The sequence below is a fragment of the Anastrepha obliqua genome, chromosome 6, assembly GCF_027943255.1.
Source record: "Anastrepha obliqua isolate idAnaObli1 chromosome 6, idAnaObli1_1.0, whole genome shotgun sequence".
NCBI classification, from domain to species: Eukaryota; Metazoa; Arthropoda; class Insecta; order Diptera; family Tephritidae; genus Anastrepha; species Anastrepha obliqua.
Genome location: NC_072897.1, coordinates 9788527 through 9806904, shown reverse-complemented (window position 1 = coordinate 9806904; position 18378 = coordinate 9788527).

The window sequence follows — 18378 nt, the reverse complement described above, 5'->3', positions numbered from 1 at the left end:
GGATCAATCAAGTCGGGGGCTTAATTAAGTCGCCCCATCTTAAACTGTTGAAAGCATTTCTAATGTCCAGAATGGCTAGTAATGTACTAAGCGTTTGGGATATCGATTACCTGCCTGGGTGTGTTCTAAGGTAGCTATTACATCTTGGATGGTTCCTAAGGTAGATCTACCACTTCTAAAATCATGCTGCATACAGTTCTCTACGGTTACGCTAAGCCTACGCTTTGTCAATTTCTCAAATAATTTTCCTGCGCTATCCAGCATACATAGCGGTCTATAAACGAACGCGAATGTTGGGTCTCCCTTTCCCTTACTGATTAGTACTAGTTTTTGTTTTTTCCATATTTCTGGAAAGTTTTCTCTTTTATTCATGCGTTGTACATGTGTAGCAGCAAAAGAGGGCGCTCGATTGCCAATAGTTTCAGTATTTCCGCAACTATGCCATCAGGTCCTGGCGCTTCATTGCATTTCATTGCTTTTGTAGCATCTATTAGTTCTTCTTCTGTGAATGGGTTAGTTTCCGATTCTTCATATTCGAGTTTTTCCACAGTGTGCTGGGAAGAGTGTGCCGACTAATTTGCTTACCACATTGGTTTCCATATCAGCAGCAGGGGATTTGGCTCCTAGCTTTTTCATAACGATTTTGTTGCCCAACCCCCATGGGTTACTGTTTAGATCGTTTCTTAGCTCTTCTCATTTGTCTTTTTAGCTTTGGCTTATATTATATAATAGCTTTCCTCAATTCTTTTCTGCTCTTTTTGTATTCTTCAGATTCCGTTATCGCCGGGCGCAATCTTCTGGCTCTAGTATACATCCTACGCTTGTGGGTGCACATATCTTTAGGTTCTGCGATCTCGTGGGTCCACCAGTATACAGCATTTCATTTCTTGTTCTTATCAATTTAAGGCATAGATGCGTTGCAACTTATCGTAACGCATCGCGTTGTTTTCATCAATAGTTGCAAGGAGTGTCGCTGGGTTTAACTTTTTTATGTTCCATTTGCGTGTATTTTATTTCGATTTTCACGCAATCGATGGTTTTCCATTGGTTACACAATGTGATGTATAGATGGTCACTCCCATTGTAATCTTCCAGGACTCTCTAGTCTTTAGTAAAGATGACTATGCTTTCCGATGCTAGGTTTATGTCAGGTGTGAAGCCTTCGCAACCTGGCTTTTGATGTACCAAAGTCGATCCTGGGTTGAGCACCACTAAACCTAGTCTGGCTGTCATGACCAGCACTCGTCTACAGGGTTGCCCATATTCAACCGACCCATTTGGCAACCCTGTATCTTTTGACAGAGACGTCAGATCACATAATGACATACCGCGTTGGAAGCGTCAGTCCAAGCAGATTTTTACCATGGAACAGAACACGCCACGCGAGCGTGAGGAAATAGCCGCTATTCCAGCCGAAATGTTAGCTAAAACTATGGAAAATGCTGCAAAATGGGCACAATACGCCGTACAGGCTCAAGGCGGCCATTTGAGAGATATCATATTCACAAAGTGATGTCAACAAATCTACTTGAACCAATTAAAATGATTATTATCGTCAACATAATCATCATTCTTTGATTTAAAAAAAAACGCATGGGTCCGTCGAATATGGGCAACCCAGTACCTCTTGAGTTCGTTGTCGCCGAGCCCCATTCGGTGGCTTTTGAGTTGAAGTCTCGTTGCTTACCGGTCATGATTTTTACATAAACAGTCGCACACTAACATGGTAAACAGACACTGACCAACACACCGCCCAATATGGGAACAGACATATGCCGGATTTTGTCTCCTAACTTTCTAGTTGGGGTTAGAGGTAGTCAGAGGCCCGAAAAAATTATGATTTTCAATAATTTTTTTTGCTAGTTAATTGCTTTATTTTGCAAATATAACAACATAGCATTAATGCATCGTGTTTCAACTTGACTTTAGCAAAATTTCAAATGAAAAAAAGATTAATAATTGTAAAAGTTTTTGCTGTTTGTGTGAAGCCCTTTTCTCCAGAAGTCCCTTCCGGTGATCATCACAAGTTCTTGAAGATTCATTTAAATCAATCGGACAAGAGAAATTATTTTTATTAATAGATAATCGTGTGCCTGATCGAAGCTTTTTATTATGAATTAACAATATGGCAACAAATCTAAAATTATGTCCTTTCTTACAGGTTTTCCAGGAAATGGTTTCTTAACAATTTGAGTAGATGGGGAACATCCACAAAAACGAAAATGTTTCGTTCGTTATAAATAAACCTGTAAAAACGAAATATATTTATGAGGATTAAATAAAAACCATTTAACAAACAAAGCATACCATGGTTTTTCTACATCGACATTTAGAGCATTAAAAAGTGATCTTTTGGTGCCTCCGAGGTCGCACACAACCGCGATAATATTGTAGCCACAATTTGGGCAGCTTCCCAAAATGCTCTTCATTATCTCTTCGGTCATTTTACAATTAAAATCATAAAATACCGGCTGCTTCCAATTAGACATAAAACCTATTGAAGAAAAGTAAAATTAAAGATATCTATATTTATGTACATATTTATAAAATATTACTTTTACCTACTTACTGTGAGCATTGTCACTTGCACATAATTTACAGGTGATAGTGTTGAGTCCGACGAAATCTCGTAAGAGTATGATTGTCTTATATCGTCGAAACTTAAAACACACAGTTTTTGAATTGAATCCATTCGCGTGGAGGCTGCAGTAATTTAAAAACAGTTTCTATTAAACCTTTTGTCATACCTAGTCTTTTCGCCTAGCTAATGAGGGTTCTAACTCCAGGTAGCGGGAATTTTTTCTTATATAGCAATTTTTAGAATTTGGCACTTACAGCATACAAAGTAACTGACTGGGCAATGTCCTTTTCAGACCACTTTGTTTTTCTTTCCCCCTTTTTTAGCCTTCTGGTACAATTCGTACCCTCGTTCTAATGCCTCGAGGTCGCAGATTGCTTTCTATTCTCTTGCTTGAGAACAGAATTTTTGCGTTCCAAAGCCACTCTGTAAGTAATTTGATATAACTTATTAATTTATATTACATTACGGATTAATATAATATAGTAATAACTTACATTTTCGATTTCAGTTCCTCCACCTTCCTCATGTTGCTGTCGTAATAAAAAACCTCCAGGAATGGTTATTTGGAGGCATAGATATATTTGAAAGGTTCCTTCACAAGTGGTACATTTGCAATCCCCATTTAAAGCTGCATTATTATAATATTATAATAACTTTTTTAGGTACGCTAATTTTAAATACCTTTTGATGTAGATTGCTGAACTAAATCTTCTACCATGCTTTTAATAGCGAGCGTATAACATATGTGTTTGAGAAAAAGATTCTGGGCAAGATTTTTCGACCTTTGCACGTTGGCAACGACGAATATCGCAGCGATGGAATGAGCTTAATGACGCCATAGACATAGCGCAGCGAATAAAGATCCAGCGGCTACGCTGGCTGGGTCATGTCGTCTGAATGGATACAAACGCTCCGGCTCTGAAAGTATTCGATGTGGTACCAGCTGGTGGTAGCAGAGGAAGAGGAAGACCTCCTTTGCGTTGGAAAGATCAGGTGGAGAAGGACTTGGCTTCACTTGGTGTGCCCAATTGGCGCCGGTTAGCACGAGAAAGAAACGACTGGCGGGCTTTGTTAAACTCGGCCAAAATCGCGTAAGCGGTTATCGCGCCAATTAACAAGAAGAAGAAGTATAACATTTGGGCACAGTACCTCTGCTTAGAAATCGGTTATTTGAAAAGAATAAGGTATTTTCAATAACTCGTTATTGTTACATGCACAAATCATTAAAAACTATTTCATTTTCGACGTATTCAATTGAAAAATGCTTTATGCATATGCGACTCGTTTTCAGGTTGAAAACATTTTTTCTCCGGAAGAACTGAATCCACTTTCCCAACAAAGTCGCGTCCGATGGGAAACCGATAAAAAAAGATCGATTGCCTTCGGATTTTACGCTATCACAATTTAAAACCGTGCACTTCAATTAGATAAGATATCAATTTGAATTGAACAAAACAATTTGCAGCGTTTGCATTCACCGCATTCATAAACAAACCAATGGTATAAGCATTGGCTGTGTTGATTTTGTGAAACACCTCCCAAATTACATCAGCTTAGAATTCACATCCACATCACAGTAGAAGATAAAAGTCCTACCAAAAAACACATTGAAACGATTACAATCACAGATGAAAAAACCTAACAAAAAGAGTAACCCAACTAACACTACAACTAAACACAACGGGTAATTACTCTAATATCCCTAAAACTTGAACTACTTATACATACCTATTTATTTCTAATTTACTTAAACCTTAAATAAATACTTATTAAATCTTTATTTAGTTAATTCAAAACAAAAATATGAACACTTATTTATTCTACTGATACATGACACCCTCACTAAAAATCGCACAATGGAATAAACGAGGATACCAAAACAAATACAACGAACTACAAATATTATATACGCACATCAGACCACACGTAATTACCCTGTAAGAGAAACACATCAAAAACTCGATACCAATGCCAACGCCTATAAATTATATTAGGTTGGGGAATAAGTTCGTAGCGTTTTTACCGAAGACTTTTATTTAAACAAAAAACAATAATTTTATCAATAAGTTAATCAATTATACATTTGCCAATATTGTTTACAACCTTTTAGGGGGTATCCATAAATTACGTGAGATGTTTAAGGGGGGAGGGGGTCGAGTCAAATCTCATCTAATCTTACGTTGGAGAGAGGGGAGGTCTCGGCAAATATCACGCAATTTTTTTTCTGATTGAAACAAAAAAAATTATACTATTTTGGTCCATTATCCAGATTGAACATGCTTAAGATTTAATCTTAAGCGTAATCGTAGTATGATTAAGATCATTCACTAATTCGTTCGAAAGAAAATAATTTCATTCATACTTCGACGTTATATGTACATTACTACTGTCAAACCACCATATTTGTTTTATACCAAATAGCTCAATTTAATCTGAATTTACAGTACAGTGTAGCCCGTCGTTTGCTTTCGCGCCACTATCAGCCGAACGCGCGACTCAATGAACAAGAGCGTACGAGCTGAGTGGCAGCGACACACGGACAGGTTCCAACCTTCTTTGTTTATTCTTGTAAATGTTTTACTCGACTCAGTTCATGCTCTTACTAATTTAAAATGAGTTATCCAGATTTGTATAACGCATACGTCAAAAGATACGTCTATAAGGCGAAGAAGTCCTGCCACGACGATGTGATAAAATTATGAAATACCTCGAAGCGAAAATTCCCGAAGAAAGAAGAGTTAATACATCACATTAAACATGAGATTGAACGGCTTCTCAGGGAATCCACTGAGAGAAAAGTTCGGTCTACTTTAGCATTCCTTCAAAAGGTAGGTTATATGTATATATACTATATATATGTTTTTAAGAAAATACTTTTTTTATATATATTGTAGTTTATTGTTAATTAATAGCATAAAAAAAACTGAAACAGTGAAATTCTTGATAAAATATGCTAAAATCATAACTACAAAATATTAGCGCGGTCATTTCCTTCACTGTTTTCACATAATTCAAAACCAGCTTCTTGTGATCAGCGATGATGTGGATGAAGCTATGTCGAACACTACACCATCTAACGTACGTCCCACTCCAGCACAAGATACTATGAAGAAACAGATTGCTAAGCTGCATATGGAGCTTGACCTAAGTGCTGCAGCGCACGCCGGAGTGATCTGCATATGATTCTTCACGACCGTTTTCTGCCACCTCAATAGCCTATCACTCAGGTTGATGGACGTTTGACAATTTCGGACTTTAAAGAACATGACGGAAAGTCATTCGCTCCATTTCGAATACGCTTACCGATTCAACCGCTGAATGCCTTCATCAGCACGCCTTATGATCTCTATTGCCTAAGTATACGAGATAATTTAGAGAAAAGATGCTGCAGTACATGCGGTATTTACTTCGCATCTATCACAAGAGCTGCAGAGCACAGGCGAGCAGCTCACATTGCACCAGCTAAGCAAGCGCGTATGTTCCGCAAAGTGCGACCCTCACGGATTGTCACAAGACGAGCTAATGAGTTACTGTGCGCAAGCGTCAGCGGCTTAGAGTGGCTAGATCAGAACGAAGTTGAAGGAGCAGATGATTTTACTAAAAATCATATGGACATGTTGGTCCCAATAGTCTCTCTTGAAACCGCGCATGATTCTCCATGGACTGAATTAGAGTAGACATTCTTTTTTTAATCGCAGTAGTTACGGTTTAAGTCTTCTATTGTTAACTTTTTATTACACTTATAACTCTCAGCAATATTAATTACTAGTCTTAACTAGTCGTAAATAAATGCACGAAGCAAATTTTTTTTTCTTTTTACAATAACAATCCAACGCGTTTACATAAGAAACCCACATTTTGAAAAATTTCACGTGAGATTGGGGGATGGGAGAGGGGGTTGAATAAAATCTCACGACATCTCATCAGGGGGGGGGGGGGGGGGGGGGGGTGGATGGAGGCACAGAAAATAAAAAAAACACCTCACGTAATTTATGGACGCCCCCTTACAACCTCTGGACCAATTTGTTGATGCCGTTTTGGCAAAAATCGGCTGGTCTGGTGTCAAAGAAGTTGTTGAGCCAGTTTTTAAGGACCTCTTTGTTATCGAAGGTAACGCCCTTCATATGGTTTGACAGGGAGAGGAAAAGAGGGTACTCGGTCGGTGCAAGGTCCGAAGAATACAGCGGATGCTGAAGGACCTCTCATTCAAGCTCTTCGAGTGCAGCTTTGACGACTTGTGCAACATGGGGTCTGGCGTTGTCGTGAAGGAGTATGATTTGACCATATCGATCAGAGCTTTTTAGTAAAATAGCCTCATTCACGCGATGTAGCTGGACAATGTAGGGTTCCTTGTTGCCCGTGACGTTCTTTTTGAGCATTTCCCAATGCATCATGCTCTCCCAGTCACACTAAACACATGGCATGATCTTCTTTGGATAAAGATCCGGCTAGATTCTCGGCCTTATGCATATTTCCCGGAGCCACCCACTCCTTTCTTTGTTTCGTATTAATGTATAGGTACAACTTCTCATCTCCCAAGACTATTCGGTACAAAAAGCGCTGTTTATCACCACGTGTTGCTCGATGGCGGGCCAGATGATGACAAGCAGTTTGAAGGCAACTTTTTTTGCTTCTTTTGTTGAGCGTGCCTCACCAGGCCCCCAATTTTTCGGTAAATCCCATTGAATGAAGGTGATTGAGAATCCTTTTATGATCGTGGCGAGCGTTGTCTTTCAAAAGTTATTTAAGACGTTCTTCATCGAATCCAGAAGGCCTTCCGCTGCGGACTGTCATCGACGCCAAAGTCGCCATTTTTGAACTTTGAAAATCATATTCGTGCTGTATAATCGCCTATGACGGTAGCCTGCTTCGGTAGCTTTTCGACCTCGATGAAAAGCAGAAAAGAGCATGTATCGTAGACGTTCATTTTTACCTTCTGCGTATTCCATTTCTAAACCTCAAAGCTAATAAAAAATTAAATAACAATTAACATAGTTTTGTAGAGCAGAAACAGTTCTATCGAATAAATACTTAGCCAAAACGAATGAATACTTTACCAAAAAGTAACAAATTGTTGTAAAAAAAAGAACAGAAAAAACGCTATGAACTTATTCTCCAACCCAAAAATCTATAAACATCCACAAACTCCTGCAACTCATTTGGCGAATCTGCTGTTCTTATACATAAATTAAAATAATTAACCACTGGACTAACACTTTTAACATTGTTAGTACTCAAATACAGTCCGTACTCAAATTTAGAATTAGTTCCATCTACCTTTCAACAAACGAAAACTTCAATACCAAAAACATTCAAGATATACATATTTGACAGCTTGCAACCACCAGTTTTAATTACCGGCGACTTTAATAGTTGGCACCCAAACTGGGGATCCCCCAAAAGCAACGGCAGAGGTAATAAGCTCCTTAAATCGTTAGTTATTATTATTATTAGAAGGCCATTACGCACTGCGACCAGAGCTGATCTATTGTAAAAGGCCTATTTTTGTAACCCTAGTGTTTTAGGCTTTTTAAAAATTTTAGCACAATTTTGGGTTTGTTGTTTCAAAGATTGCATGGAGATACTACGATACCACCAATGTGATGAAGTCTCTGTCTCCCCAACGCAGGACATTCACAAAGCACATGTTCTGAGCTTTCTATGTCCATTTCGCAAAAGCGGCAGACATTGGTCTCAGATAGCCCAATATTATTTAGATGATACCTCAGGCTGTAGTGACCTGTAAGGTATCCTGTTGAAAGACGCAGATGTACTCTGCTTAGTGAGAGAAGCTTGTCAGATATTCCTTTGATGGGACTTAGGAATAGTTTGGCTTGACGCTGACCGGCACAGTTTAGCCAGTGTACAGCAAGATTTCTTTCTTCCCATTTCCTAAGGAATTCATTAATGTGGCCTTTTGTCAGTCCACAGAAAGGCTCAGGACCAGTAAGTTGCATATTTGCTCCTTGTTTTACAAGGTCATCAGCCATTTCATTTCCCTCATGTCCTTCATGTCCCGGAATCCAGCCTAGTATTACTATGGTGAGGTTCCCTAACGTGTTGAGAAGGTTTAGGCAATAATTTCCAAATTTGGAGGTGATAGTTGTTGATAGAAGGGCTTTTAGAGCCGCTTGGCTATCTGAAAGTATGTAGATGTGAGTATCTCTCATTTTCCTGCTAAAGCATTCTCTCACACATATTTCGATGGCATGTATTTCTGCCTGGAATATTGTTGAGTAGAATCCCATCGGAATCGATTTTTTGAATTTAGGCCCATTGATTCCTGTCCCTGTTCTACCATTTTCCAATTTGGATCCATCAGTAAACCATAGCTGGAAGCCGGGTTTGAAAGTGATAGAGTTAGTTCTCCAGTCTGTTTGTTTATTAATTATAACTTAGAAGTATTATATATCATCCCTATGAAGAATGGGACTATGTAGGAAGTCCTCTAAGATCTTTAAATGTTCTTTCATACCCCCACTTTTAAGTTCAGATATACTTTTTAATCTTAAGGCACTCGAGCGAGGTTCCCTTTCAATCAAGATTGGAAGCGGTGGTATGTTCAGGAGCACACCCAATGCCTCCGTGGGACATGTTTTTATAGCCCCTGTAATACCAACACATATCAGGCGATGCAGTTTGTTTCGTTTTGTGTCGTTTACTGCTTTTCTTTGCTTGACCTTGGGCCATCATGCTAAGGATGCATAAGTGACTATGGGTTTCACAACTGTGGCGAATGTCCAGAAGGTCATTCTAGGGTTTAGTCCCTATGTCTTACCAAAAAGCCTTGTGCAGGCAAAGAATGCCCTTGTGGCTTTTGAAGTAACTCTCTCAATATGGGAATTCCACGTAAGCGTTTTGTCAAGACTGACGCCAAGATAGTTCGCTTCTGTCGAGAGTTGAAGTGTTGTTCCATTAAGGGTCGGACATTTGAGATTTATGTTCCTTCTCCTAGTAAACGGTACAAGTGTTGCTTTGGATGGGTTAATGGAGTGCCCGTTTTCCGTGCACCATTTGTTTATTAATTTAATAACAACAAAGCCCAAGCTCTCAATTCAATAACAACAAAGCCCAAATATGTACCAAAGTCACCACCGATTTACGTACAAAAAGTCCAAGTATTAGGTACACTTATCAAAGCTCTTAATGAATGTATACAAAATAACTATGAACTAAAAGTACTTAAGAACAATGAAATAAAGATACAAAGGAAGGAATCAACGCATTATTCAGCAACAATAAAACTATTTAAGAACGAAATACTCAATACTATACATTCCGACCAAAGGAAGAAAAAAGGTTTAAGGTAATTCTGCGCAATATGCATCATTCTACGGACATAAATGACATTAAATCTGAACTCGCTGAATACGGTCATGATGTAACAAATATTTTCGACATCCTCAAAAGCGACTCAAAACAACATCTACCTTTATTCTCACTGGAAATCAAAACAAATATTAACAACAAAGATATATACAATATAACAAATCTATTGCATTGTAAGGTAAAATTCGAGCCCCCACGTCAAATAAGGTCTCTTCCACAATGTCTCAACTGCCAAAAATATGCACCAAAAATCCCATCTGTGTTAAGTGTGCAGGCCAGCATAAAACTGCGAACTGTTCAATCAATAAAAGTAGTAACAATATTAAATGCGAACTCTGTGGCGAAAAACACACAGCCAATTATAAAGGATGTATGGTATACAAATCACTGAGGGTGCAACGTTTTACAGCTCTACGCAAAAAAGAACTCCAGACTCCGATACTGAACCCGCCGCAACAAGTAAACACAGTCGAACACGCTAGAATCGGGTTATCAACCTATGCGCAAGTAGCAGCAGAAGCTACAAATAATAAAACAGGTATGCCTAACCCTCAAAATGATGATATACAAGAACTTAAAAAAATGATGAGCCAGCTCATCAATCAAATGACTAACATGATGAATATAATCACACTACTGGTCACCAAATTCGATGGACAAACAAAGTAAAATGACAATAGCCTTATGGAATGCAAACGGACTAAATCAACATATTCTTGAAACTAAAACTTTTATTGACCAATACAACATTGACATACTATTGGTGTCAGAAACTCATTTTAATGACAAAAGCTACGTTAGTATTCTCGGCTACAAAATAATATGCACCAATCACCCTGACAACAGAGCACACGGCGGAACAGCTATTATACTGAGACAAAATATTATGTTTAACAAAATGGAAGAATATCAAATGGACCATCTGCAAGCAACGACGATACAAATAAATGACACTCTAGGCCAGCTTACCATATCAGCTGCTTATTGCCCTCCGAAACACAACAACAAAATAACACAATACGCTAACTACCATGAAACACTTGGAAGTAGATTTATTGCCGGAGGAGATTATAACGCAAAAAATATGATGTGGGGTTCAAGATTAACAAACACGAAAGGAAAATCATTACTTGACGCCATCAGAGCGCGTAATTGTAATTATATAAGTACCGGAGAACCCACTTACTGGCCCTCTGACATTAAGAAAGTACCTGACTTACTTATTTTTTTTATCATGAAATCAATTAATCCAAACGTACTGACAATTGAATCTTGTCTTGAGCTCTCTTCTGGTCACTCGCCAATTATACTAAGAACCCACAACCACCGCAACAAAACTTAAATCCACCATTTTACAATCATCGTACAGACTGGAATGCGTTTACTGAGCTTTTGGAATCATATTTAGACACAAAAGTATCTTTGACAACAGGCGATGAAATTGAGACAGCTATAGCTTTTTTTAACGACAAAACTATTGAGGCGTTAATAAATCTACACCCTCTTCACCAACTAAAGTAAAGAATGACTACATACCTCATACGATAAAAAAGAAACTAAAACAGAAAAGAAAGCTAAGAATGAAGTGGCAGACAACAAGATTTCCAGACGACAAGAAAAAGCTAAACAAATTGGGAAAAGATATAAGAGAGCTACTTCAAAAGGATAAAGACAAAAAACTTAGCAATTATCTCAAAAATATTGACGCAACAAAATCCTCAAACTACACACTTTGAAAGGCGACGAAAAAAGTGGTGGACGCCACAATACATTTACCCCCAATAAAAACAACTAAAGGGAAATGGGCCCGAACCACTTCAGAAAAAGCAACGGTCTTAGCTCAACATTTTAAAGATACTTTAGAAAATAATAATAACGACATAAATCTCACTTATGCAGCAAACGAGAATAAGAAGCAAATTAAAAAAATCACACTTACGGATATAAAACAATTAATAAAAACTCTAAAGAACAATAAATCGCCTGGATACGATCAAATTTCGGGAACAATTATGAAGCATATGCCTGACAAGGCAATAATCTATCTAAGATATATTTCCAACGCTGCTATAAGTCTCAAATATTTCCCTAGTACCTGGAAAGTAATATAGCTGAAGTTATAGCGATCCCGAAACCTAACAAAAACGCTACACTAGCGACATCATATCGACCAATCAGTCTACTACCGACAATATCAAAAATTTTCGAAAAAATATTATTTGACCAGATAAATCCTATTATAACAAGCATGAATCTGATACCCCAACACCAATTTGGATTTAGAAAAAACCATTCAAAAATCCAACAGATTCATAGAGTAGTTCACAAAATTAATGATGACCTGAATAAAAAAAGAGTGTGCATGTCCATATACCTCGACGTAGCTAAAGCTTTTGACAAAGTGTGACACCCTGGGTTACTCCATAAATTAAAAACACAACTACCTAATGACTTTTACCTTATGCTTAAGAGTTACATCCAAGGCAGGAAATTCTATGTTAAATATAACGACGCATGTTCAGACATTCAACCTATGAACGCAGGCATTCCCCAAGGCAGTGTCTTAGGACCAACATTGTATCTATTGTACACGGCTGATCTACCGGAACCGAAGTCAGAAAACAGCAGTATTGCAACATTTGCGGATGACACAGTCCTCATGGTATCTCATAAAAATACAAAAGTCGCAAAACAAAATTTACAAAACGAATTACATGTGACATTAAACTGGTTCAAAAAATGAAACATCGAAATTAAAGCTGACAAAACAATACAAGTAAACTACACAAACCGAAGGACAACCATTGAACCAGTTAGCGTTGGTAATTCTGACGTGCATATTGACACCAAAGCGAAATACCTGGGTATTACGATCGACTCGAAATCAAACTGGCAGGAGCATATAAAGAAAAAGGGAAATGAAGTTAAAAATCGTTTTAAGAAATTGTACTGGCTACTTGGACCTCAGTCCAATCTATCATTGCAAAATAATGTACTTATTTATCGAACGATAATTGCTCCGATCTGGAAATATGGAATTGAGATTTGGGGCACTGCTGCAAAAAGTAATCTAAGTATACTTCAACGAGTCCTGTCTAAAATACTTAGGACCTTAACTAATGCACCTTGGTACATACCTAACGCAGATATTCATCGCCACCTTGATATCGATACTATTGATGAAACAAACAAAGCGCTAGCTGAAGACACCTAAATAGATTATTATCGCACACAAATCCTATGATGAGAAGACAACCAAATAAAGAAAAATCTACCCAAAGTCGGCTTAACCGTCAAACACCAACAGATTTTGCAAAATCCATGTAATCAATTGTCAACTAATCGTATATGTCATTGTTTGTTAACCACTTGTTTTTAAATAATATGTATATTTCTTCTATATGAGCTTGGGGGCATTGGCCCTTCAATATCACTCTCATTCCATCTTTTTGTAAATCAAATTACTTATTGTCTAACGACAGGTGTAATATTTTATGGAAGAAATAAAAAAAAAAAAAAAATTGTTTATTATTGTAAGGGCTTCCTGCATGCGATCCGAAATGGCTTCCTCATGCCAGCCTAACACATAAACTACTAGGTCGTCAGCGTAGCCCTCAGTGTGAAATCCTAGGTTATTCAGTTTGTGGAGAAGTTCATCTATGACTAGAGTCCACAAAAGAGGAGAGAGTACGCCTCCTTGAAGGCAACCTCTTGGGGCTTTAATAGATTTGATTGTTCCTCCTAGTTCGGTGCTGATCGTCCTAGATTTCAGCATGAATATTATCCATTTAGATATAGGGCATTATAGATTGCCTCACAGGGAGTGTTATCAAAAGCCCCTGATATGTCAATAAATGCACATAGAGCTATCTGTTTGGACTCAATAGCCTTTTCAATAACTGTTACCAGGCTGTAGATAGGCAAATTGAAGTCGATGCAGTGGGAAGTTATCTAAATTGTTTTCCCTAATATACTGATCAACTATCCTTTCCATTGTTTTGAGGAAAAATGAGCTGAGACTAATTGGTCTGTATGATTTAGGCAATTGTTCGGATTTTTCCCCTACCTTTGGAATAAATACAACCTTAACCTCAGCCCATTTTGTAAGCAAATATTCTAGCAGTAAGCTTGCTTTGTATAGTCTGGTCGAATTAGGGATAATATGGTGTGCACCCTGCTGTAAAAGACAGGGGAATATCCCATCAGGACCAGGAGATTTGTATGGGCTGAATTTTGATATCGTCCATTGTACCCGCTTTTCATGGAATAGCTTGTTTGCTAGTTTTAAGTTCTCAGCACTCGCAGATGTTGTAGTTTCTGCCGGCACAGAGATCTCGTCTAGCACAAGTGATCCAGGGAAGTGAGTGTCCAGCAGAAGTTGACTGGTTTCCTCTGGATTCCTTGTGTAGCTTCCATCTGGCTTTTTCAGGGTACTAATGCCGTTTGAGTGATCTTTTAGTAGGGCTTTTAGGATACGAATAGCATTCGGAAGACTACAAATCTTTTCACAATGATTCCTCCAAGTAGCCCTTTTAGATTTTCTCAATTCTTTATTGTTGTTGGTTAGGGCTGTTGAGTAGGAGGACCAGTCCCCCGTAGCTTTAACACTATTCCATAAGGTTCTTGTTTTTTTACGCAGGTTGAAAAGTGTACTATTCCACCAAGGAACATTTCTTTGTGGCTTTTCCATTTTTACTAGACAACTTTCGTCAAACACAGATATTATGTTTGAGTGTAGTTCGTTCGATTCGAACTCAACCTCAGATATAGGTAAGCTGAATGTGACGCCTAGAGCAGTTAACATTTTGTTCTAAACAAAAGTGAAAATAGTCAAAATTGGTTTTTCTGGGGTTTCTGCAAAATGTCATTTGGGGTTTGGTCGCACTTGTATCAAATCTAATATGTCTGTGATCCGACATAGATGTTTCCTCTGACACATCCCAATTTGAGACTTCGGACAAAGCATTATGGCTAGAGATAGTGATGTCAAGAACTTCTCCCCTGATTGCATTAATAAATGTCGGTTCGTTGCCTCGATTTAGGATAGATATATTACATCTAAGTAGAAATTCAAGAAGGTACTCTTGGATTTATGTTTGTGCTACCACGCTGTGTGGTGCGCATTTGCATCACAGCAGAGGATCCACCGGAGACGTTTTTGCTGACATTATTCCACCAGGGCTATAACCTCCCTTGTTGGAGCAGTAACCTCATCTCCTGGAAGGTAAGCGGAGGCAGGTACTACCTCATGCTCACCTTTGCTCGTTGGCACTTTTACCCAAATCGCCACCAGGTCTTCTGTAATAAACTGTGAAATTAGGATAAAGGTTAGTTGATTATTTATTATCAACGCCGCTCTGGGACGGTCTTTGTTAGCAGCATATATCAACTTACCGTTTACGCTCTGGAGTCCCAGAACGACTCCTTTACGTACCCATGGTTCTTGAATGAAAGCTACATCCAGGAATTCTTGGTTAAATCTCCTCGTAAGCATGTCCGAGGCTGCTTTTGCGTGATATAGATTTATTTGAAGGCATCCGAGTTGCCTTCTGCTGTTATGAGGTTTTTGCTTTGGCCAAGCCATCTAGTGATCCTTCGTTTGGCAATGGCTGCATTTTTCTTACCTCGGTTGCTTTTCAGCAGGACTGCTTCCTCAGCGGACATCTGATCCCCTCTTCGAGCCTTGTTGTGGCTGTGCGCTTTTTTATCAGCCTGCAGCGGGGGTCGCATGCGAATTCCCTCGGCCACGTTATGGCGCCATGTGCCGGTTGTTGTTGGCTTTTCTGCCTCGTATCTGGAGCAGCTGGCTTTATCGTCCTGGGCTATTGAAGCCGTTAGAGTCAAAGTTCCCGCTTCCTCCGAGCTTTGTTTCACCGAAGGTTCAGAGTCCTTTTCGGTAACCTTGGGCGGATCAATCGGGCCTTTAGATTTTGGCCGAAGTTGGGTTTTACCGAACCGGTAGTTCAGCCAATTATTAGATGCTTTTATGACCTCAGCGGAGATTGGGTCGATAGCAACAGTGATTTCTACCACAGTACCCTTGCGCACTCTGTTGAGCACCCGCCAGTCATTCGTGGGGAGGCCCTCGTTTTGGCCGTCAAGGAGGCTAATAATATCCTCAGTTGAGGTGCTGTCCAATTCTGGAAAGTGGCCAACGAAGATTTGTGGGCGCGGCGAGATAACTATGTATCCTGGGCGAAAGGTGCAGCTATTAAATTTGGGTTTTGCAGCACCAGTCTGCTTTTTCCTTATAGCCTCCAGGATAGCATGTTGTATGGCCGTTAGTTTTTCGGTCGACCATATTGTAGTTGGATAGTCAGGAGGTATTATTCCCAACTTCGTGCTATACGCCACGTCTTTGTAAGACATTTTTGTTGAGTCTACCTTGACTTCTGGATTAGGCACTGCTGCCTTTGGTCCTTCCGTTTCGGTAGTCTCGTCTGCCTTTCTTCCAACGCTAGAGCTCCCCTGTAAATTGGCACGCTTAGGGGAGCTTTGCTTTGGCGTGGTGTTGCTGGAGCGTTGTCGCTTCAGATCAGCTGGTTTTGGAGCCAGCTCTCTTGCCTCGTCAATGCTGTGACCTTTTCTCAGGAAGTACTTTAAACGCTTTCTGGCGGCACCACACAGCCGCACCTTGCCTTCATCCTTTCCTCCTCTGGTGATATTGCAGAAGCTTTCGCATCTGAGGAGGGCATTGGTTGCCCTTAGCTGCCTGCGATGTTGTTAGTAGTTCGGCACTGTTTGCCGAAAGGTCGTTATCGACCTGGTTTATATTAGGCACTCCTGCCCTTTTTAATAATTTATTGTTTGACTCTGCCATGTGGTCCCACGAGTGAAGGGGAAGGGAAAGTCGAGCCACGACAGTGCCCCGGTGTCGGGGTAAGGCTAATTACAACCAGATGGCGCCCGATATCTGGAGGTCACCGTTATAAGACACACTTACGTAGTGCCATTCATCCTATAGGCACGGTTCGAACTACACCTAGGATTACGGGTTTTTTCGAGCTTTGCCTCTCTAGGTCCGCCATTTTTGGTTAAAAGCAGGGGCACCTCGTGCAGGAGTGGCATTCTACCACAATGGTCGGTCTTTAGGCTACTGGCACAACTGCCATACGCCTCTGTGTGCCTTCCCACAAGAAGCAATGTACACTTCACCCCCAATCGTTAGTTAAGCAGGACTAATTCTTTTGAACGATAGCTTACCAACCCACTTTACAACACACCATACATTTACTTATGTAGAATTGACCATGGCCTCACCTTCCATAGCTCTACAAAGTAACAGGCAAGTAGAATCCTGCCTTTTCAGCAGCGATCACTTCCCAATTATCACAACCATCTTTAACAACCAATCAAACACCACAATAAATATCAGACCCAGGTTTAACCTTAATAAACCTAATTGGGAAAAATTTAACACTCTAGCGATTATACTATGTCAATTTAAACCACACAGCAATAATATAAATTAAGAAGCGCCTAAGCACGCTAAACAAAATCATGCATTACAAATAAAGCTGAAATGCACCTCCTTAACAGCAATCAACAACTGCTCTCCAAACTAAAGGGTCACAGCTCAGATATCGATAGAATTTCTTACCCCATGACAATATATATAAAAATATTTGGAGGAATCAAATTCCTGAAATGTACAAAAACAGTCTCGTCCTCCCTATACACAAACCAAATCAAGACAAATCCTACCACCAAATATCTTGAAATCCGGTCTGCGCAAAATTATTAGACAAAGTAGTAGCTAATCGGCTATGGTGGTTTGTTTCCTACAACAAACTCTTACATAGCCAGCAAATCGGTTTTAGAAAGGGTAATTCAGTATCTGATTATCGAGTATATCTAGACCATCAGATCACGTCCTGCCAATTACAAAAAAGCACTTATCAATCATCTCACTGGACTTTACTAAAATCGGAGTACACATCATTCTAGACCAGCATTTACAATGGAAAATACATCCTAAAATATTAAACCACATCAAAGATTCTATGACAAACAGAAAAATTAAAATAAGAAAAGGTTCTCACTTCACATTCCACAAAGAAGCAGACTTTCTTACCTACGCAGACGATTTCACTCTCATAAAAAAAAATGTATAAATATGGAATTACAAGCATAAATCTCAACGGTATTCACAATGATATTTTGAACTGGTGCAATAACTCAGATGCAATCCTCTCAACAGAATAATGCAAACACATACACATATGTAGGAAAAAATACTGTCAACCAAACATCACTGGCAACAATTTTACAATAGAGAACACCGAAAAGTTAAAAATATTAGGTACCGAATTTAGTAAAAGATATAGATGGGAAGCCCAAATTTCAAAACTTGTCAACTCATTAAATAAACGTTTGAACATAATAAAATGCCTTTCAAGCGCAAAACTCAACGCTAACACTAGTTCAATCATTGACGCTACCAAATCGTTAATCGTCTAAAGAACTTA